General features: G+C 26.2%; 1 long non-coding RNA gene across 1 annotated transcript in view; it reads right to left on the bottom strand.

Annotated features, from left to right (window-relative positions):
* Positions 1-9,697, bottom strand: part of LOC129606959 (uncharacterized) — a 73,985-nt gene extending 64,288 nt beyond the window's left edge. Inside the window, exon 1 of the long non-coding RNA XR_008696787.1 lies at positions 9,580-9,697. This is a non-coding gene — a long non-coding RNA (uncharacterized LOC129606959). The remainder of the gene's footprint in view (positions 1-9,579) is intronic.
* Positions 9,698-24,217: the final 14,520 nt, after the last annotated feature.

The raw sequence follows: 24,217 nt of genomic DNA, 5'->3' as shown, positions 1-24,217 counted from the left end.
AATTCTTTGTGCTTAAATAAATTTCACTTTAGAATGCGAGTCTTTTACCCAAAAATTATTATACCACCAACGGTGCCATATCAAAAATTTTCATTATTTAATATTCATGTCCTTATAGATCAAAAACATTTTATATTTTAAATAAATTCATATTATAGCAAATAAACTCAAGAGAATACAAAATTTTTTGACAATTAATTTTACGATTTAATTTCCAGATTTATTAAGTTTTCTTCTTGTTCTTTTTATATCCTATTCGAGAATAGAAAACAGAAAATATAAATCCTTAAAAAAAAAATTCAAATTCATTTTCCACCTTTTAAATTTATTTTTGTTTCTCTCGTTTTACTTTGAATTCATGATGATTTTCTATATCGTATTTTACCACCATTTTGTGTTAAATTATGCCATGTTTTCTTATTTTCATTTTATTCTAAAATAAATGTTTTTGTCATAATTAAAAACAAAAATCAAAAAATTAACAAAGGAAGGATAAAAATTAACAACAAAAGAAAAATTATTTTCCATTTTTTGTCGTTGTTCTCATCGTCGTCGTCTTCGTCGTCGTCGTCGTCTACTTTTTACAATAATTTTAACTCGGTTATTTAATCCTTTCATATATGTATAAGAGTTGAGGCAAAAGGAGTACAAAACTTAAATATTTAGAAGAAACCATACAATTTTCAAAAAAAATTCTTTATTTAAATAATTTTCTTCTTTCTTCTTTTTACCTTATTCATGTAATTTTCTCTTTAGTTTTGAATATCATTTTCTCTCAAAAATCTATTCCTCCATATCTTCATCCCGAATATATTCATAATATTTATGTTGCATGTAGGTGGCTCACATGATTTTATATTCAACATTATTTTTATTTGTGTTGCGCTTGTTAAATTATTTTTATGTTTTTAAAATGATTCTTGCTCTAAAATGATTCTGAATTGTTGAATAAATTTAATTGCAATTTATTGTATAAATTATTGAATTTATTCATAGATTTCAGAGATTATAAAAAAGATTCAGATAAAATAATTTTTAAAAAATACCACAAGATTTAATTTCATTTATTAAAAATATTTTTAGAAACAGAATAATATCTTCCTAGTCTAAAGAAAATATTTTTGGGTAATTCTTAAAATAAAAATGTGTCTTAGTGTGTTCCAGTTATAAATTTCCAGTTATGTGGTTCGTACCATATTTCCGCAACCAGTTGTCCAAATTTTCTATCATCTCATATATCTTAACATTTAGGAGGAGAACTTAGTGAGATCTTTACAACTTCCCCAAGAAATATGCAATTACTATCGATTTCTATATCTAACTTTCTAAGATGTTCCGATAAGACGAAATTCATATTCCACAAATTTCTAAAATCGTTTCCGTTTCCAGTCAGTGTTTTGTTTCCTACTGAGCTGAACATGTACCGTACACGGTTCAGTTTCATAATAAAAATAAAAAATGAATTAAACCATCACCTCTTTCGAAAATTTATCATTTATCTACAGTCTTTTCTTTGCACTCGTGCACCGCTACCTTAATTAACGTTCAAATCTATCAAGGCATTTAAATAACATTGACATTATGAACTAAGTTTTCCGATCTCCTATCCGATATAATCATAATTTCTTGCAAATGGAAATCTTTTCGGCTACATTATTGCACAATTCTATCCCATACAATGAAACCGCTGTGCTTATCTTGTTAATTTCAAATAATTTTCTATCCTTATTATTTGATATTTATTACAATTATAAGAAAACATAAAATCTTTACTTGTTTCAGTGAACTACAAAACAATTATTTTATGCAGACATATTTATGATATTAACAAAGGTGCATATGTTCTCAAATATACGCTTATATAAATATGCTTAAAGAAGATTTCCATTTCTCTTAGACTGACAAATATATAATGATAATTATTACTATTCCTTAAAATTTATTTCAAAATTTTTGTTATGCATAAGTCGTAAATTATCATAAATTGTGCTAAACATATAAGTATTCTATAAAACATTCATGTGAGAATAATTATATACGTAGATAAATATTTTCAAATAAGTGACATATTTGCATATTTTGCAACTTCCGCATTTAATAAATAGAATTGATGATTATAAAATGAAAGTTGAAAGATGGTATAGTTCTACCACACTATTTCCCGTCCAAATTTTTGATTATCTACACATGGTAATTTGCGAAATTCCGTGAAGAGGCCCAATGCAGTTGGCGTCTACCTTATGGTGAAGCCGAAGATTTCTGTTATCCGGTTGGATGATAAGCCCCTAAAATAAATAGTTTTATTAGCCCCGTGACCTTCAATTGTAAAAAATTTTCAAAAACATTAAATTTTTCATTTTCAACACCTTATAAAACACATGTTTACAAAATTGTTGATATTATCCTCTTATATTTGTTTAATGAGGCAATTTTATGCTTGAATAAAGTAGGTAATTAAAAAATTCAGTTTATGTTTTTTTTTTTGACGCAAAGTACTATTATAAGCACTAAGCATTTAAATTTTAAAGTATGAATTACATTAAGTATAGTGTAAAAAAATTTTACCGTATTAAATCATTATACAATTATTCCAGTTTTTAAATATACAAGTAATGTGGAACAAGTTGGAATTATATTCCAAGGTCAGGAAATTGTGTTGTAACAATGTCACCTTAATTACTAATACAAGAATACTCAGTCATAACTCTGAAACGCTATCATGTGGTCGGTGTTATTAAAATTTACTATTATATTGAAATCTCTCTCTTTATTGTCTTACTAATATTTGCTATACTCGCAATTAAACTCATAATACTGATATTAAATTCTAATACTGTCATGACAGTAGGCAAATTTTAAATAATACTGTTAATATACGTACTCTAATGCGTACTTGTTCAAGCCAACTATATTTACAGGTATAAATTTTTTACTATCAATACTTCTATGAGACGAAACAATTCTATAGAGAGAGAGAGAGAGAGAGACTTCATTTAATTTTAATGAAAACTGTTGAATTGAATAATTTTTACTCAATTCTATCTAACACACTTGTTGTATGTTATTTTAAAAATGTTTATTGTTCACTCACATTCAAAAAATTTTATATAAATACAAAAAAAATTATTTATTTTAGTGTTGTTTTGGAACATATCTTGAAAATAATAGTAAAGCTATTAAACAAGCGAGATATCCTGTTTTTTCTCCCAAAAGCGAACTACTCTAAGAGCAGAAGTTCACACACATACATACATGCCCATCCCTTACCCTTTTGGATGTAGTCTAGAAGATAAATCGAATATTTTCATTCAAATCTCTATTTATGGGATAGCTGCAAATTGAAATATAAAATTATTTTCAGGTATATGAACAAATTATTCCATAATGTCAAAAAAGCAAAAATATAAACGCCATATGGGAAATTAATTATAATTCCAAAGGTCAAAACTATAGAAAATCTCCAGGGTCACAAAAGTGCATAACAAATTGAATGAAAAATCCATTTTCAATTTTTTTCTTTTTGGTTCTTCTGTTTTTTCTCTTCTTCATTTATTTTTCTGAAGAGAAGACAAAAAGAGAAAAACATTATTTTGTTGTGTCATAAAATATGTCAACAGGGTATATAATGAACATTTATTATTACATTCTAAGCAAGTACCATACATGTACATTATATTTGTATTTTATTACACGAGTCTATACAGTAAAGTTTACGGTTGCAATATGATTAGGTTTTACAGAGTGTTTTGTTAGTTAAATCGGAACATTTTATTAGTTAATCATACCTGTGAGGATATTGGAAATATATTTTTCATAAACATGTCTAATTAAACAAAATTAGAGTATAACATGCTGTTAAAATTTGAACTAAATTCGGTCAAAATGAGAAAATTCGGCATTTATTGCTTCATATAAACTTTAAGCCTTCCAAAATAGCAAAAGGCAAGTGAGGTCCATATATAGCATTTGGTTGTATAAAGCGACCAGTCATTATTCAGAAATCGTTACCGCCTATAATTGACTCATTGTGTTAAATTTACTTAACAATTTTCGCATATTTTCATTATTTACGGAAATTTTCGAACATTTACTGGTGAACACTGGACTCTTATCGAATTTTTAAACTCGCATTTCAATTCTCATCTAAAAATAAAAAAAATTTAATTAATTTGAAAATTTTCGAAGCAGTTTGAAGTTTAGACGATTTATCACCCCTTATTACACAATAATATTATAGTTTATATCAAATCACTTTCTGAACACTCTGCATATTTTTAAATCTATAATATAATGCATATGTGTGTGGATTGATTATCAGTTTTGCAAACGTATTTGTGATAAGTAAATTTTGTAATTTTTGGACTAAAAGAATTGAAGGGCTTTTTTTTTTTAATTTCGAATTTTTCTTGTTTTGGGGGAGAATAATTTAAATGTACCTATACTATTTAAAATTTTATGAATATAATTTTGCTTATGTGCTTGTATTTTACAATTTAAGTAATAAACTTTAGATAAAATATTGTGGACTTTATTATTATGCAAACAAAATGTATTTATTAAGGGTTGTTAATGTGCGCAATATTGTGTGGCAATGTTTGGCAAATTATTAATTTTAATAAATGTAAATTTTAAAATACTTAATAAACTAAACAGCAATTGAGCTATAGGGAGCGTGAATTGATTGAAATTTATTTAATCGGAGTAGCGATTAGAATCTTGATAATCATATTTTGGAAATCGAATTTTGGTCTTAAGGAGGCCCGCGTACTAGAGTACTAGATGTACCTGCGTTTACTACCAATAACAATAAATGTAAAAGTTTAACACTGAAAATAACTGGAAGATCAAAATTTATAGGGTAGACAAAATATAAAAAAATTCTTTGGTCGAGAACATTAAACTTCACTTGATATAAAAAATATTTCTTTAGAAAAATTTTATGATCGTCTAGCACTTTATGTCATTTATGACAATAAATTTTAATACGTAACCGCCATTGTTAAATACAAGACATTTATCAAAGATGACAATTTAGTGTTAAAGTTTCTGAGAAAAATGTTTTCATTTGTGACATTTTATAAAATAAAATTTAGTTCAAAAAGCAAATGGGAAAAAAATCTGTTATACATACATACATACGGGCATGTATTATAAGGAATATTCTTGTGTTAGTAAGATTTAGAACACCATAATTAGCACAGTGTAAACAACCAACTACTTCACTCAAAATTTTCTAAGATAAATTTAAAATAATATTTTTCTATTTAATTTACATTATAAATTCTAAAGGCCAATTTAAATAACTGAATCACTATTAAAATTACATGGAACGGTGAACACTATTAATTCCACAAAAATCATAAAATAATCAAACTCCATAAGATATAACCAAAACAAAATGAGAAAAGTCAACATTTTCTCTCTTGCTTAACATTATTAAGCTACCATTTATACTCAATATTTCAATATCCGCTATTACTATATATGAGTGGCATCGTAAATTCTGCTATAAAATTTTGAGAATATACGGTCTCTATTGAACTTTAACATCATACCTCAATATCTAGTACAGTACACAACACTATATCCTTTTCCAACATAAATATAGTTTTAATAATGATGATATCATCACTTTTGAAATATTTTATCTATAGAAAGAGTACATTATGATTTTATTGCTGCCATTCTCTAATAATGCGAATCTTATATTTTAAACTCCAATATTATTCCATATAAATCTATAAATTTACACACACAAATGCATACTATTCAATGTATAAAGAAAAGTGGGGGGGGGGGATATAATTGCAAAAGCCTTTATTTAAAATCCCCATTTAAAAAATTTTGTACTTTGTATTTCCTTCTGCTTTTGAAGTTGAAAAAAAAAAATTTCCTTTTTTTTTTAATTTTCTAGAAATAAGTAATGTTTAATGGGTAATTCTGTAATCGTGGTGAATAAAAATAAATTGTACTGCAGGGTATTTTAAATTTTTTAAATTCTTAAATGAAATAACTTCATGTTATTCAAAGCAAACTCAGATTAACTCGGAATATTCTTGATTCATAAACTGTCTTGACTGATTTATGAAACTTGATAGACACAATCAAATCTGTAGTGGATGCATGGCAACACATTTATTTGGATAATGAATCCATAGGCGGGCTTTCGGTATGGAGGAGTAGTTTCTCCTTCATAAGGCAGGCATTCTCTTTTAAAATCATTTGGCGAACAGTTCGGAAAGAAAGTAAAAGACAGAATGAGGACGTAAAATAAAAAAACTTTCTACGGTTTCGCCATGAGCCAAGTCTTGCCGCAATGTTGTATAGATAGTAAGCACTCTCCGGATAACCAGATACTGTTTAATGATAAAAGAAAAGTAAGTGAATGAAAAATTCATTTTGGTTCCAAGAATCACCCAAAAGGAAGTAAGTAAACAATTTTTTTTTTTTTTTTACAAATTTCTAAACCTTATATACAAAAAAGTAAAGGTGACAACTATAAAAATTTTACCTTCATATTTTTATAAGAATTTTCATAATTTTTATATTTTATGTAAGGGAAACATAAACATGCACATACACACACCGATAGTTAATTTTAAGTGACACAGAATGAAGTGGAAACTAAAAATGAACCAAGTATAAAAAGTAAACAATTATTTTTTTTATTTCAAGGAAAAATTTTTCTTTTATTTCATTCTTTCAGTTTTTAAATACAAGGTGCGGTGATCTTAATTCACCTTGAAAAAGATAAATTGCGGAAATGAGAAAAATCAAGCGAATACAAGGACCGAATAGTGTGTATAAGAGATGAATGAAAAGTGTATTTAAACTATATATAAAAATTATTAAATATTCTATAATGTGTTTTTAGAATTGTGTCCCGTGGTAGTCTTGAAATTTATGATTTTAAGTTTATGGCAATATCCTTAAAAACTTATGAAATATTAAGGAAATTATTAATGTAATTTAAAGCCAATAATAATCTCTTTAAGTTATTGAAAATTAAGTCAGATATACGGAGAAGATTAACAAAATATAAAGTATTTTCGTGAGCTCAACATTGCACCTCCTAAATTCTCTATATAAGGCTCAAGCTGTCCGTTTTTTTTGAATCAATGTTAATAATATTTTGAAATTGAGAGCTTGAGCATTGCTGACCAGATTAAGGTATTATCTTCGTATTCAGTAATTCTCACCGGGTTCCGAAACAATAAAAATTTTATAGTTGGCGAATATTAAGTTTACCGGGTTTTTTTAAAATTTCTATAAATAGAATTCATTATACAGCATAAATTCTTTCAAATATCATTCAAGATTATTTAGTAATCTTATAGGGAAACTTGAAATTAACAATAATCAAACCACTTATATTAAATATTAATTTAAAAGTTGAACTTAATTCTTTGTGTAAATTGAATTAAAAATCACTCCAACTGAATTCAGCACACTTATAGAACATATGAAACAAAAAAAAAATGGAAAATTAATATTCAAGGATTCATCAATATTCAATTACTTTTAATTGTATATGTAGGTACAAAGCCAAAATATATATATAAATTTAGAATAGGAGTAAGAGTACAATATACTGCGTACACAATAACTTGCATTAAAATAATGAAATTCTAAGCCATAAATTTCAATTCTTTATATTTGTTCGTATCTAAACAATTGAATATGCGTATATATTGGTACCCTACAAATATTTTCCTCCATATTAATTTAAGAACCCTTATCTATGATTTTATTTCATTATTTTCCTCTATAACTTTGTATACAAATGCATATACATACTAACTTACATATTATATGCATATTATATTTTCTTATTTCATTCAAGTTTAATTTTCTCAAGGTTTCCCAATATTTTTAATAGAAAAAAAAAACCAAAAACACCATTGTATACAGTTTTTATTTCATTTAATATATTTTGACGTTAAGAAATCCTTTTCTTATACATACATATATACATATATATTGAATATATCCGCAAAACATAAATATAATAGAATCCCTCTTTCTCTTCATACTACCGCACATTCCGAAAAAGTAAATAAAATCAATAGGAAATTGAAATAAAATATTTTCGCAATTTCAATCAATTTTACATATACTTTACAATAACACACACATACATGTATATAAATATATATATATACATATTCATTATATTTAAACATTTTATGTTCATACATTATGTGTGTAATTATAATAATTTAACCTCAAATAAAATTACTTTCAATAATAACTTTAATGGTGTACAAAATAGAAAAAAAATAATACACTTGCCATAAAATATGCTGTAATAAGGTATTAATACATAATTCACCTTATGTGTAGTACTTGCTGAATTGTACCAAAGACACTACCGCTACAGTTTTGAAGGCAAGATATATTCGGATGAAATATACTTATTAAATAATATATTAATTCTACTTATTAAATAATATATTAATTGAATTTCTTGATGTAATCTGGACCTTAAGTCTCCGATGTTCTCACATTGTCTTAATTAAAAATTCAAATTAAGAAAATTAAGCGTAAACGTCCGAAATCGCAATAATACTTTCAACCACACAATTCAGCAATTAGAACGTATAAGCTGAATTGTGTATAGAAATATTTAATACCCAATTGGTGATTCTCCACTTATAAATCAGCTATTACGCAATTCAGCTTATAAGATCTTATTGCTGAATTGTGTAGTGATAAAGTTTTGTGTCAATTCCAATGTCAGTGACCGTCAGCCATTAAATATATACAAATTTTTTTCCCCAAAACCTCATTTTAAAATAACTTTTTTCAATTCAACATCAGATATGTGGTTGTAATTTAAAGCGTTTAACATTATAATGTACTATAAATATCCTTGTACATATATATTCAAGTATATATATAATATATATTATATATATATGTATATATATCCACATACTTATGTAATATATATTTAATTTTTCTTTCTTAATTGCGTTTTAAGCAAAATAAACATAAAGTACAGAGAGAAAATATCCTGTAAACATTATAATATAAATTACTAAATGAAAATTATATAAAAAATCCTTTTTTATAGATTCTTTTCTTTTTTGTTTTCTTATATACGAGCCTAAAATAATGTTATACAACTAAAATATTTAAAAAGTAATTTTGGAATTAATTCTTGTTTTTTTTTTTTTGTTTTTTTCCTCTTAAATTTTTGGTATATATTAATTCCATTACACGAACGAACGTATACAAGAAGTAATCTTGAAAAACTAAAGCCCTCCCCCCTAAAATAATAAAAGAGAGAAAAGTAAATTATTCTAACAAATACTCTGTATTTCTTCTACATACATATATATTGAAAGATAATAAATTGGGTTTTTAGTACAATAAAGAAAAACTGAAAACAACTGAAAATTTTTACTTCTAAGTTTTCCACTTAGTCAGCAGTAAAAATTTCAATAAAAACAACTAAAGAAACTTTATATATTGTAATTTCTGAAATACTGTTTGCTATTATATTACTGCCGGCATTCCTAAATTTTGAAATTTTATATGTATAACAAAATATATGTACAAATATTATAAATTTACCGTATTTTATGGTATAAACTTCTTCAAAATTATTTTCATGATTTCTTTTTTACAAGCTATCCAATAAATTTTTTCTTATACATATTGATTTTCCAAATAAGATAAATTCGGAGTAAACCTGAAAGTAAAAAAAAAAACTAAAATTTATTATTTTTTTTTTGAATTTGTATTACAATTTTCTTAAGCGTTATATTAGTATTAATCTATGTTTATAATATTAAAGAAAATAGATTTTAAATCGATTATAATATAACAGATTTTTTTGACATTTAATTCGAAAGTGGTATGGTTGGTTGCAACAAGTCCACCGCACTCCAAGGAGTAATATGCCATTTTATTATAACCACCCCACGACCACCAAGGCCATCATTGAGCGTATGATTACAGGTGGCCAGTTATAAAAAGCTTTTTGGAGAACGCAAAGTGTTATACAAGAATTTATGAGTGCTTGATTAAAATATAATAAATTTTATGAGTCGAATTCGAAATTCGGCTGTTCATTTTCTTAAAAGTAGCTTTTCTCAAAACCCAAATTGTACTCGTAAACTATATCTTATATTCTCGCCGTAATAAGTCCATACACCTTCTGTAATCTGCTCGACAGAATTCGACTTTTTAAAGTTCTAATTCCGGCCGCCTTCAAAAAACTCAAGTTAAATAATATACTATTATGATAATGAACCATTGATCATAAAAAACTCCGAGTAATATACAACATCCCTCTGATATTTTGTATGAAATTTATTGTAAATTCCAGATAGAAATCCAAAACAATAAATTCCATGCATAGTAATATTAATTCTTCGACATTTGGTATATGTTCAATGTTCTCCTACATTTATGTTAAATTTTCTCCTATAAATAGGCAATATAATACAATAATCTTAATTTTCTTTTAATTTCATATAACAATATTTCTAATTACACAAATACAAATTACGTATATGAAAAACAATAATTAGATTAGAGATATTTTTGTAATTATTATGTGAGAAAAAAAAAATAGAAAAAAAAAAAGAAATTATTAATATTATTTTTAATGAATAACGTTATACTTAGTGTGTAGAATGTTAGAATGTAGACATATAATGAGAATTATTGTAAATGTGAAATGAGGATACGAGGTAAAGGATAATGAATAGATCAAGATAAAAACATCAATTAATCATAATCAGGATTCTATATTTTTTTTTTTACTCCTCCCTTGCCATTTCGGTTTCTGTTTTTATGTTTTTTTTTTTTTTGATTTTTTAAAAGAAATAAGACCCTTAAAAGTTTTTTCTAATTAACTTGAAAAGAAATGAAAGAAGCGAAGAAAAAAATTATTGAAATCAATCAAAAGTTTTAAAAAGCTTTGCTTCTATGCATAGACTCTTAATTAAAATAAAGGAATTTTTTATTTTTCATTTCTTTTCCATTATAATGAAATTATCATAGATTATTTGTGATCGGGATAAAAGAAATTTTCAATTTTCAATAGATTTAAAATTTAACAAAATAAAATTGTTTCTTTGCATAATGAAATTTTTATGATATTGAACTTTAAAAATAATTTTGTATTTAAGCGTTCAATTGTGAATTACGAAGAGAACATTTCATACCATCCCTACTTTATTTGTATTTGCTATATAATTGTGATTTCCAATGCAAACGTACACCCGTAGCTTTTCCAATTCCTACGAAAATTTGAATTAACTTTGTCCCTTAACATTTTTATTATACATTATTCACAATGCAATTATCGCCGCTATTACTTAATAATTTTATTTGAGAAAATAGTAAAATATTGTGGGCCGTAACTTGTAATTTATTATTATTGTCAAATTTAATATTATTTCTTACAGGTGGTAAGGATAACGCCATACAAAATTTTTAACATCTTATCTGAAATTCAACTATTTTTATTGCTTTTATTATCACAATATTCCAAATGCATTATTATTTTTATCAAACCGCAAGTGACAATCAAGATGACAATCAAGAAATCAAAATTTTTTTTTGTCTATATGACATTTTTCCTAAAAAAAACTATACTAAAATATAACAGTATATATATAAGTAAATTAAGAGAAACAAAATAAAATTAATCTTTTTATAAGAACAACAACGTACATATAATTTTGCACGCTTTATACAAATTCGTTTTTTTTTTTTCTGGAGAAGGAGAGAAAAATTATGCACTCCCCCTTTTTTAGTAAAATTTTTACAATTTTGATATTTTCATTTAGAGGATTGTATAATAAAAAGGAAAAGTTCAATGATCTCAATGTTAAGTTAGAACCCCCACAATTTTGACCCCAAAATTTCAATTTAATTCAGACATAAAAAAAAATGGAAACAAAAAAAAAAACCCAAAAACCAATACATTAAAAGAGATAAAGGAATGCTGCTTCTATAAATTTTTTTTTTCTAACAAACTCCATTATAACAGATAAAATAGAAAACTTTGCCAAAAAAAAAATTTTTTTTTAAATTCAAAACAATAAAAAAGAGTCGAAAATATTTTATTTTTTTCTATAAACAAGATAAGAATAGCGTTATAAATGCACATTATTGTGAATAACAATATAATTGATTTTCATTTTGAAAAAGTCACAATTGTATTAAGAAAATATTTTAAGAACATGTGAATTTTTGGAAAGTTTTTAACTTTATGTAATAAACAATTTAATTTTTATATCGCATCTCTTAATGATTCACGAAGAAGGTACCGAAATCTATAAGCAAGTACAATTGTCAACAGGATCACGTTCGAACATCTAAATTCTCTGTGTATTTTTACAGGTCTATTTTAAAATACGCACCTATACACTGTCTTTTTCTGTCTAAAATCTTTTAACTATTTCTATAAGACAGAAAAGCCAGCTTTGTTAGAAATTGTATTTAGCCCGAAAGAGTGTTTAGCCCGAAAATGTGTTTAGTCAGAAAACGTGTTTAGCCAGAAATTATCGTATAATGTAATTCTTTTACATAATAAGGATACTAGAGATTTTTTAATTAAATTTCTCTATATTCACGTAAAAACCCCTTATTTTCTGCTATGAGCCAGAAACTTACTAACAGATAGTAGTGTTTAGCCAGAAAACGTATTTAGGCAGAAATATTTGTATAATGCGGTTCATTCACAATATGAAGGGTACTATAAACTACAAAATTCTCAAATATTCGCTTGAATATTAACTCTGCTGCTATATAAACTAGAATACTACCATATATTTCTTGATTAAGTTTTTAAATATTTTCGCTTAATTTAGACAGAACACGCATTTAAAGATCTTATAATTCTTAATAGTATATTAGTAATATTTAAAATAATCCCCATTTCATATTTAACTTCACGATGCATAAACCAAATTAATTTTACTATCACTTTCTTACACACAATTACAAGATCATAATTTCGCAGACGCAATTTTTTTATTCATATTTTTTTTAATTCTAATTTATATTTATATAATAAATAAAAAAAAATATTTTATTTACCCTCACAATACAAACAGTATGAATTATTAGTGAGTTATTCTGGTGAGTTCCCGTATCACCGATTTGTTTATAAATTATTTCTTCCATTTAAAAATAATATGATAAATTATAACCCTTCATATATAACCACAATTTTTTAAATAAGAAGAGCCAACATTGCCTCTCTCCTCAATTTTCTAATTGAAATTCATTTTAAATACTTTCTCTGTATTTAAAGTTTAAAAAACCAAATTCAAAATCTCTTCTTTTCGCGCTCAATTAATTCTTTATTAATTCTTTTTCTTTCATATTAATTATTATATGTATGTGTATAAGAGTTTTGTTTTTATTTTAAAAATCTTTTTAACTCGTTTAAATTTCTTTCTTTTTAAAACGTAGCTAAAATTAAATAAACATTTTAAGAATAAAATGTATAACAGAAGTAAGACTTCTAAATTATAATTAGATTTTTTTTTGTTATTTCTCTTAGATTTTCTCTGTTTGTTCTATATTTCAATTTTATATGCCGTATTCCGAGTGCTACTCTATAGCATGCTTCGAATTGCTTCATTCGGTTATTGTTGATTCTTTTAAAAAGACAACAGAACTTTCAACTTTTCTATGTTTCTTTTATAATTTTTCTTCCGTTACAAATTCCATTTTATACGACAAAATATTTGTTAAATATTATTATATAAGTTAAATTTGCATACGCCATTAAAACTCAAACAATTCAAGGACAACAAACCATATTAAGAATACAAAAGTGGATTTGAAATTATAATTGTGTTAGTGAAGAAACAGAAAAGACAAAAGAAAACGTAAATTGAATGAAAAAAAATTCTAGAAGGGCATAGAAATAATACGAAAAAGTTCACCCCTCGTTAACTTCAATTCGTTCTTATGTTCGGAATTAAGAGAAGGAAATTACGATAAGAAATGCGATATTGTTAGTAAAAATTATGATTTAGAAAAAAAAAATTTAACAAAAAACAAAGTTTTAAGTAATTTAAAATGATCATAAGAAAATGTTGTTCAAAAACTTCTTCTAACTAAAATTTATTTTTCTTTTATGAAGTTAATTTAAAAATCTAATTTTTAGGTTAGAATTAAGTAAACCGCACATTTCAACTGCCTACCTACACATTTAAACTTCGCCAGATTCTTTCTATTCAGTTGAAAGCAAACGAAACAAAATGAAATCTCAAATAACAAAAAAAAAAATTAAAACTTTTTATTTTAAACTTTTAAAATTTCACTTTCTTGAAATATTTATAATTTGATATGTTCTGGTAATACTCTAAAATAAAAACAAAAAATTTACAAATACTAAGTATGAGCATTTTATATTTTTTGTTTAACAAAATGACCGGAAATTCAAAAGTTTATGTTAGAAAATTTTGATGCCCTACTTATGAAGTGGTTGAAATTGAAATTCTTGAGCTTTTATAGAAATTTACGGGATAATTACGGCATAGAACTGTTAACGCTTAAAAGACACTGTTTGACATGATGGTAAACGTTCAACGTAACTAAAATTCACGCAATTTATTTGACGGGAATTGACGTTTTCGAACTTATAGTAATCAAATTTCTCAAATATTCAAGTGTAAACTTCTTGTCAATTAATTTTCCTTTCAATCGAAATCTCTCAATTTTCTCTTTCTCAACTCAGTCATTCTCTTAATTTAACTACTCTTGTCATTCAATTTAATATTAGTAATTGTTACCGCGGCAGAACACTACAAGCAAAGATAGTAAATGAATGAAACAGGAAATCTAAATTTAATTTGTTCTATGTGAATATGTCATAATTTTAAGCATGAATCTACACGAGGTGAAATTTTTTAACATATTCGTCAAGATGGTAGCAATCATTACACCTCTCTTCCAATTTCTCTGTGAGAGCACAATATAAAATTTACTACCACCACGTAAGTTAAAGGTTAAAATAAAATCTAAAATAACCATATTTTTTCCTTACTTTAATCAATTAATCCGGAAACTTTAAATATTCCTGTATATTATGAAGAAAAAATTAATTGCAATTTGGGTATAAAAAAATTCCAGACTTTATAATTAAAAATACGAGTAATCTATGATCTTCTATATAGTTGAAAAATTAAAAAAAAAGAAAACTTATAAGAGAATTTTTCTTTTCATTATAATTGAGAGAAAAAGGAAAATTATAGAAGTTTATTATAATGAAATGGAAGTCGGCTAACCTGAAACAAACTTCAAAATCGGTATGAGATCAAATTAAAAAAATTACTATTATAGAGAGTAATAATAATGGTGTACCAGTGCACCAATTTTAATGAATTATACAATATAGAAATGTACACATACTTTGAAGTTGGATATTACGCGACGCCTACATTAAAATATACAAAAGAAAACTGGGTTAATTTCTGGATTCGTATTTCATATTTGTATGCCTTATAAGGTAGAGTTTAGAAATTATTCTTGTACAAGTTAGAAGTAGTAAATGAATTAGAGAATTTTTTTTTTCATTCATGACCTACGCTATCTGTTTTTATAGAGTTTGTTTATTTGATTGTAGATGGCGTGGCATACATCAAACTTTTAACATAATTTATCGTCCTTATTATATACTCTCCAAATTTATTTAGAAATACTTTAAATGGCTACATTTTGCAGGCCCAATAAAATTTAATTTTGTCAACTAAAGTATTTAAAATTTAAAACATGTTTTTAAGCTAATAACTTTATTAAACCTTAAAAATTTACTAATTAAATAAAATAAACTGTGAGATATTAGGTATATTTGCATTTCAAATTTTCGCCTGATGATATGCAATATTTTCAATTAATTTTGTCTCGGACATAAAAAATTCCTGAATAAGAGAAAAGCAAAGGGGCACTTTTAAGTTTTCAAAATATTTGCATTAATTTCAATTAAATCCAATTTTGACAAAAAAAAATATAGATATTTATTTATTTACTTTAAAAGAGGGGCCCAACCCCACAACATAGTTATAATTCTTAATATATTTTAAATATACCTCAGAGACATTCATTTGTAACAAAATATTTTATTTGATACTTTATACATTTTGAATATTTAAATCCTATTTATTCGCAGCTAACGCGTGTTATAAGTTTATATTGCAGTCGCAAGTTATCAATAAATATTGATTATTTCTTTATTTTTATTTTCGTATGAGACAACTCAAATTTCAATAAGAAATTCTTTGAACACATAAAATATCTATGTATGATTCCGAACTCATAATTAAACAACTAAAATGACTAAATTTATCTGTATATTCAAAACTAATGGCAATATACGTACACCCTTATGTATAAAATTTCCTTAAGTTATTTTTATTGATGAAGGGTGTATAGTACAAATAAGTTAACCTTTGTGCAATGTGAAACATAATATTTATATTTAGTCACATACTATTTAAATTTTGTATACCTTAAATGCACTTATAGAGAAATAAAATGTTTGGTAATAAAATATTGTTATAGAAATGCAAATTTTAATATTTAATTTGAAATCATATTGTGTCTAAAAGTAAAGAGCTCAATATACTGCGTTAACAAGTCAATTGATTATTTAATGCTAACCTATACCTTATAATATATAAGGTATTATAACCGCACGCACATTTCAATGGCGTGTAACTCAGCCCGAAACACACTCGGAAAAGTTCCCATAGGTTCGGAGAATTTGGTTCTTGGCCCAAATACCCGGCAAATACCAATTTGATTATTCCGGCTCCATTTCTCCCCAACCTGAAAATAGCAACTTTCGCTGCCATCTCCACAACGAGGTCCAAAAGGGTTAGTCCCAAAATCACCTCCATTACCGCCGTTGAACAAGTCCTCATAGCCCCTGTGAAGCAGACGCATGCGAGTCTCTGCAATCGTTCCAGGTTCTTTCTAGCCGTACCAAGAGCCACCCTTCTTGTCAGGAGCGGCACGACCATCATGGTATACATCCATAACATGACAGACGGGGAGCAGCTCCACGACCTGCCCGAGATAGCCCTGCAAACCATAGGATTAAATTCAATTGCATAATAGCTCTTAAGAATATTAATTGTGATTGATTGTTATTCAATAAAATATGAAAGTCACTGCTCTTGAGTGTTCATAATTCAACCTTATTATAAGTGGATCTATTGTGCCGCCGATTAAGTACAAACATGGTGCTTAAAAAACCTCCTTAGGACCGATCTTTCCATTATATCCGAACACTCTGTGAAAGAGAATTCCTCACAGCTCCTCAGCTACCAGATCAAAAGCACCCACTCTCTTGTGAGCGCAAGTTTCCAGTAGAAAGTGAATTGAGGTTTCCACCTCTTTTCAACAGAATTGACAGGTGTCGTCGCTCTCCAGAATCAACATTCGAAAGTATGAGATCCGTTAGTTTTCACTCCTGCTGCCTGGGTATGACCATCTCTAACAACATTCATCAATATTTAAGAATAGAGGTCTGCATACTATGGCTTGCGTGTTGGACGTAGGTTCCATATAGTATGCATGTTATTCAATCGATGTTAGCTAATAGCAAATTATTGGTAATGCTTTTAAAATAATGACAGGAAAACTTAAAATAGAGCACATAATTTAATTCCAAAACTTAAAAATTTAGAAAACCCGTCCCTTTAGGTAATGCTCTTATAAGTAAGCATAGAGAAACCAAATTACAGACGTAAGGTCTTTCGTTATAAAATTTTGATTTCCTCGGCACATGAAACTCTAGTAATGTTTGTTTGCTACTGCATCATCACTGTACACTAAAAAATCCCAAAATTTTTTGTACACATAACCACTTGAATTTTATGAACAAATCATACAATTTTATACATTTAAGTTTCACACGTTTATATATTTGCATATTATGTAAAGAATATACACATTTCTCCACATAAGAATAATTACATGAAACATTTTCTTTTCAACAATTTTCATTTTTATTATTATTATTACCAACATCTTTAGATTCATCATCATCAACATCACCATAATCAACATCATCATCACCATCATCATTGCAATCATTCGCTTAATCATGATCATCAATTTAGAGCAATAAAATATTGTGTATATGCCTGTGTATAAATTTCACATCTGAACATGTTGTAAGTAGATGTATGATAGTATAAGAATGTAGGAAGTCAAAAGATAGAAATTGTATAATATGTGTATAAAACATGTATAAAAATTGTTATAAACATTGGAAAAGAGAAAACTATTCTAATTTTTTTTTAGAATAAAAATAGTATATACAAACTTTATTGTTACACTTTACAATTTTATGACATGAACTCTATATGCATAACTTCATGTACGTGTTATATATATATGTACATATATATATATATATATATATATATATTGTTACATATATAATATACATACTCCAGCAATAATGTAAAACACTACAGAATTCATTGTATTATAAAGTTTATAATCAAAATATTCACACATACACAATTGAAAATATTTCTGAAGGGTCATTCAATGCAACTTATACTTACCGTTAAACATAAAATTCTGAAGTTTTGACTAAGTTTTAACCCACATGGTAAAGACAATATGTTTCCAATATTTTGGCATAAATTTTCTCGTTCAATTAATAATTAATTAGAAAATAGCTGTGTATAGCTGTACTTTCAACATATTATGTGATATAGGATTAATGTGCAACATGGCAGCATGATAATATGGCAATTTTAGGCGCAGCTTCGTTAAAATATCAGAATTAGTTAAAAAGGTCCAATATATTCAAAAAGAGCAAAGTAGTTATTTATTTTCTTAATTACTAATTAGTAATTAATTAGACCCAAGAAATTTCCACCTTTCCCGTGCAAAGTTTAGGAATGAGCACAAAATATGAGCCACCGTCTTCTCCTCGTTATCGTCACAGCGGCTAATGCATAGAGATCGTTATCGGAGTGGTTCCTCCTTTTGGCATGTTTGACAATCAGACGATATCCAGTTATAACTCCTATCACAGTTCCGATGTGTCCTCAAGGGAGAAACATCAGATACGCCCCCGCTCCTGTTTAGCCTACAATTATTCAGTAATATCATAATTCAATTTTGAAATTAGCACACTGTGATTGATTAAATGGTACTATTTCCGTGAAATTAGGGTTACCATATTACGGGAAATGTGAAATACTTATTATTGCAAAAAAATTAATAAATTACTACACAAATAGTTGACATTCTAAAATTTTGATATTACTCAAGTGCATCCAGTTTATTTCAATATGATATAAGTTTCCTTCTGCAAAATCCTGTACAAAATGTACATATACATATCTTGCTTGTAAATACGTACAAAAAAATTTCATACAATTTTATTTTATTGAAAGGATATATTGGAAATTTATATTATCCTGATTCTAGTTTCTACATTACGTCTGAAGTTAGATTATCTTTATCTGTCTTTAAATTTTCCCTTCTCATTCAGTTTTTCTTAGACAAATACACACACTTACACATATTTAAAATACAAATGTTATTTGTTTTATTATTTACAAATGTGGAAATTTTTTAAACTAAATTTGTGTTTTTATATGAGAAATTTAAAATATTTTTCCTTTTTTCTTATCTCTTTAAAATGTCAGTCAAAAGTTTTAAATAAATATTGTAAAAGTTTTTGTATTTGTTTAAACGCAAAACAGCAAAAATTGTATAAATAACATGGGTTGGTTATCTTTTTTTTTTTTTAAAGAGTTGGTGAAATATTTGGGATTCTTTTTTACAATCATACCCGTAAATAATCTCTTTTAAACATGTTCACTTGACTATATTGTAAGTAGAGTAGTTAAATAAGAATTGAATCTATGAATAATTTAAAGCAAAATTATTTGTGTGTGTAATAAGAAACCAAACTTGTAAACAAATCTTTTGTTAACATTCGAACCATTAAATTATCTAATAATGTTCTTGGAAAAGAAAGAACCCCTGTGCATTAATCAATTTAATTAGAAAATTATTTAATTAGTTTTAAATTTCTTACGGGATATTTCATTCAAAAGTTAAAACCAAAAAACGAATAGAGACAAACTCTTAAATAGTCTAGCCGATAATTCCCGAAGGAAGAACGAAGAAATCGTTATTACGACATATAAAACAATTCGACGATCAGTCATTAACTACGGGAGGGGGTTGCGTCTGGATGCTATTTTTGAGTAACACGCAATAGAATAAAATATTCAGAACAAATAAAGCACCATAGTTGGCATCTTTATTGAATTTACTCGAATCACCTATACAACTCCTATTTTAAAAGATCTGACACTATAATAAATTAATAAAGTAGCATTTCGCTTGTCATAGCACATTGTTCAGTCAATGAAAACACATCTCAAAAAATCACTTCAGTTCTTTCCATTAGCAACGAACCCATCGCAGTACGTTCAACTTACAGCGAAATATATTGTTTTAGCAGCAATAAATTCATATAAGGAAAAAAAAAGTCCTTAGTAAAAACACTAACCACTACTTTATAAAGTAATGCAAAACATACCAATACCTGCAGGCTATCAAGGTATTGAAATTTCTGGTAATGAAAACTTAACTCTAATTCATTTTCTTTCTAGTCTGTTCCATCCGTATCGTCCTTCGTAATAGAAGTGGCAATAGATTTATTTGAAGTATTTTTCCTAAAACAATTACAATTTTTTATTTCAACTGCTCTCTGTGCTACTCTACATCATCCAAAGCATGTTTATGTTAAATTCAAACAGTTTACGATATGCAGCATGCAATTTTATTTAAATAAAAATTTTAATTACATTTTTTTAATCAAAACTTACACTAACACTTTCAAGAAATAAAATGTTATTCATTAATGCTGTTATAATTATATTTGATTATATTTACAAATTATTACAATATTTGTAAATATTTACAATTACGAACATATATGCGAGTATTTACCTATATAAGTCTATGGTAACTTACGTCTATTATAATATTTAATCAAAATTTTAAAATTTACAACTCAATAATAAAATATTTTAATTAAAAACCTATATTAAAAAAATAAAATACATAACGAAAACCTAAATTAGTAATAAAACAAACACACAATCTGTAATAAGTCATGTTACCTGTGCAACAGCAGTGTAACATAAAATTTATACATACTACAATTAATGCCCTATTCAATGTATAGTTAATGCCACAAGTTAACCAAACTACATTAAAATATGAAATGAAATTAAATTTTATTGTTTAATTAATTTTTTTTTTGTTATATGAATCCAATATTAATATTATATTCCAAAACAAGCATAATTACCGTCCCAAATCAAATTAAGGAAGGTTTGACGCTGATTGGTAAAAATTGACTGCCTTTATTTGGACCTCAGCCTCCTATTGATTGAAGTATTCGGTGAACATTATTCCTCCACTGTCTCTCCACTGCCAAAGAATGGGTAGAACAGTAAGTAAGTTTTAGCTGGTTTTATGAGAAAGATAGCGAACCGGAGAAGTAAATACTATCAGAATTGAAGGTGCTCGTTTGCTTAAAACCATAATGTTTCGTCTTTATTTACCTCTACAAAAGCTAATTGGCACTGTAATATTAGCACATATATTTATTCTTCGTCAAAGTACACAATGCACAGAAGAAGGAATAATTAGCCCGAAATAAAATATTATCCTTTTCAATAATATCCTTTCAATTATTTTAACTTACCCAGTAAATATACAATTTATCTTACTACATATATAATATATTACTTACATTTGAAATTGTACAATTTAATTTCAAATCACTGACTTTACTATACAAAACTACAAAAAACGTAGACCTTTTGATTTTAATTTATTCTTTGGTTTTCTTTATTTTCTAATTTATTCTTGTAGTTTTTTTTTTTTTTTGTAATTCAATTAGTAAAATTTCTCTATACACAAATAAATCCAATTATACACAAAGGAAGACTATAAAAAAAAAAAATAGCCTAAATTTATTTTTCAGTCAGTGGCCATTTAATTGATCTTAATTGTAAGCATATATGTAATTGATATGGCCTATATGATGGCATATATAGCATATTCATTAGATATACTATTAAATAGCATTAAACTATTAGAAATACCAAAATTTAATTTAGTTTCGCTAAAATCCGAATAAATAGTTACAACTATAGAAGGATGTATGCCAAGGCATAAAGTGCCTTTATAAATAAAATGTCATTAGATTTATTTACTAAAATAGTTCCAACATATAATCTTAAACAGCAATTTTCAATCATTGATTTTTTTTTTGCTCGATTTTATGCCGATTATCTAGTATAAGGACTTGATAATGTAAAAAAAATTCAGTCCAATGATTTCGCTCTTTCCCTTACATTTATGTGATTTATTCTTTAATTTTATTTTTATTTTAAATATTTTCCATTTTCCATTGTATTTTACATGCATGCCTAGCTCTAGCTATGGCAAATCAAAAATTTCAATAATCAATTCTGTTTTTTTTTTTTTAAATTAAATTTCATTTCTATTGAATTTTTATATTCAACAGCCTTGCGCCATTATAAACTATTCAAATGTAAGTAATTAAAATGGAAAATTACATAAAACCCCTAAAAATATGCACCAAATTTCCAATATGGTTAAATTATTCAATGATTCATAAAATTATAAAATCAATATAAATTTATAGTCAAATGAATAACTGCACATAATTTAAGCTTAATTAATTTGTTATTTAAATAATTCGATTAATAATTTTTTTTTTGCATACATTCAGGAGCACATTATTAATAATTTTCCTGTTTACTCCATTTTATGTAAATTACGCCATGGGAATCGATGTCAAATATTATTTTTTATTAAATTATTTTAAAATATTATTAACCTTCATTACCATTGAATATTGAAATTAAAAAATTTTATTTTATTTTTATATTAAATCTAATAAGTGCACAGTGCCATTATGTAATATGCATAAAATTTATAATTAAATTAATAAACTTGTCAGTAACAGAGTCACAGCAATTAATTTTGCTTGGGTATATAAGCAGGGTGGCCCAATATAAGTGTTAAAGCTGTCGAGCAGTTATTCGTTAGAGTTTTTTAGGAAAAAATCGTAGGGGTGGCGGGAGGATCGAAATCGAATTGAAAAAGTTTCTGTCCGATGAATATCCATTATAGCTTCGAAACTGTTGAAGTTAGGAGCAAAGTTGTGTTCGGAAATTCTTTTGTCAATTAATAGACCTAGATAATAGTATTCAGATGATTTGTGTCAAACTTACCGTTTTCAAGTAATAATTGCTCAAACGCAAAATTTTTGAATTAAAAAACTGAAAATTACACCCCATAACATTTTTTTTCTAAAAACCATTTATCTTTCCTTATTTCATCACTTACTTCGGAAATATCAAATTCCCTATGAATGCCACTATTGAGCACATATCAGAGGGCACTCATCATATTATGAATCACCATGTTCTGTAAAGTTTGTATTTGTATAATATGCTTGTTTGCCTGGCAGAACCCCATAGCTGTATATCATATAGACTTTATTATTTGGTTATATATCAGCGCGTTGTTATATGTTGCTAATTTATACCTACGTCTTACAGAAGAATATTTATATATTTATTTTCTAATAAGTCGTGTGCTCTCTATATTTATTTTCTAATTCTAGTTTTTTCTTCTTGACACATTCTTTCCATCTTAAAATAATAAATCTAAAGAAATAAATAATGAAATTAATAAGCTATGCAATATGACATTTTAAACTCAAAAACCACAATTAGAAAATTTACCCTTAACCTCTTATTTTCATTATTATTAACATTATAACCTAATTTTTGTTCTATTATAATGAATTTTTTATAACTTCTTTGTTGACAAACTGCACTTGAACTCGACTTAAATAATAATAATAAAAATAATACTGTGGTAACAATTAGTTTGTTGTTCAAACCGAATCATACAAATATTGTGAATAGTTAACATTAAGGAAGTACCATATACATATCTACAATCAGGTATCATACCTATATCATAATATTCATACTTAATAAGTACACAGTTCTCTCTTATATGTATATATACCAAAATTTATATTATATATATATATATATATATATATATATTTGTATATAATTTTTAACCTGAATCACAAAATAATTACTTTCTTTAAGAAAAGAATTCCACAAAAATATTA

The sequence above is a fragment of the Condylostylus longicornis genome, unplaced genomic scaffold (genome assembly GCF_029603195.1).
Source record: "Condylostylus longicornis isolate FDR11 unplaced genomic scaffold, ASM2960319v2 ptg000022l, whole genome shotgun sequence".
Classification (NCBI taxonomy): domain Eukaryota; kingdom Metazoa; phylum Arthropoda; class Insecta; order Diptera; family Dolichopodidae; genus Condylostylus; species Condylostylus longicornis.
This window is presented reverse-complemented; position numbering and strand designations above follow the sequence as displayed.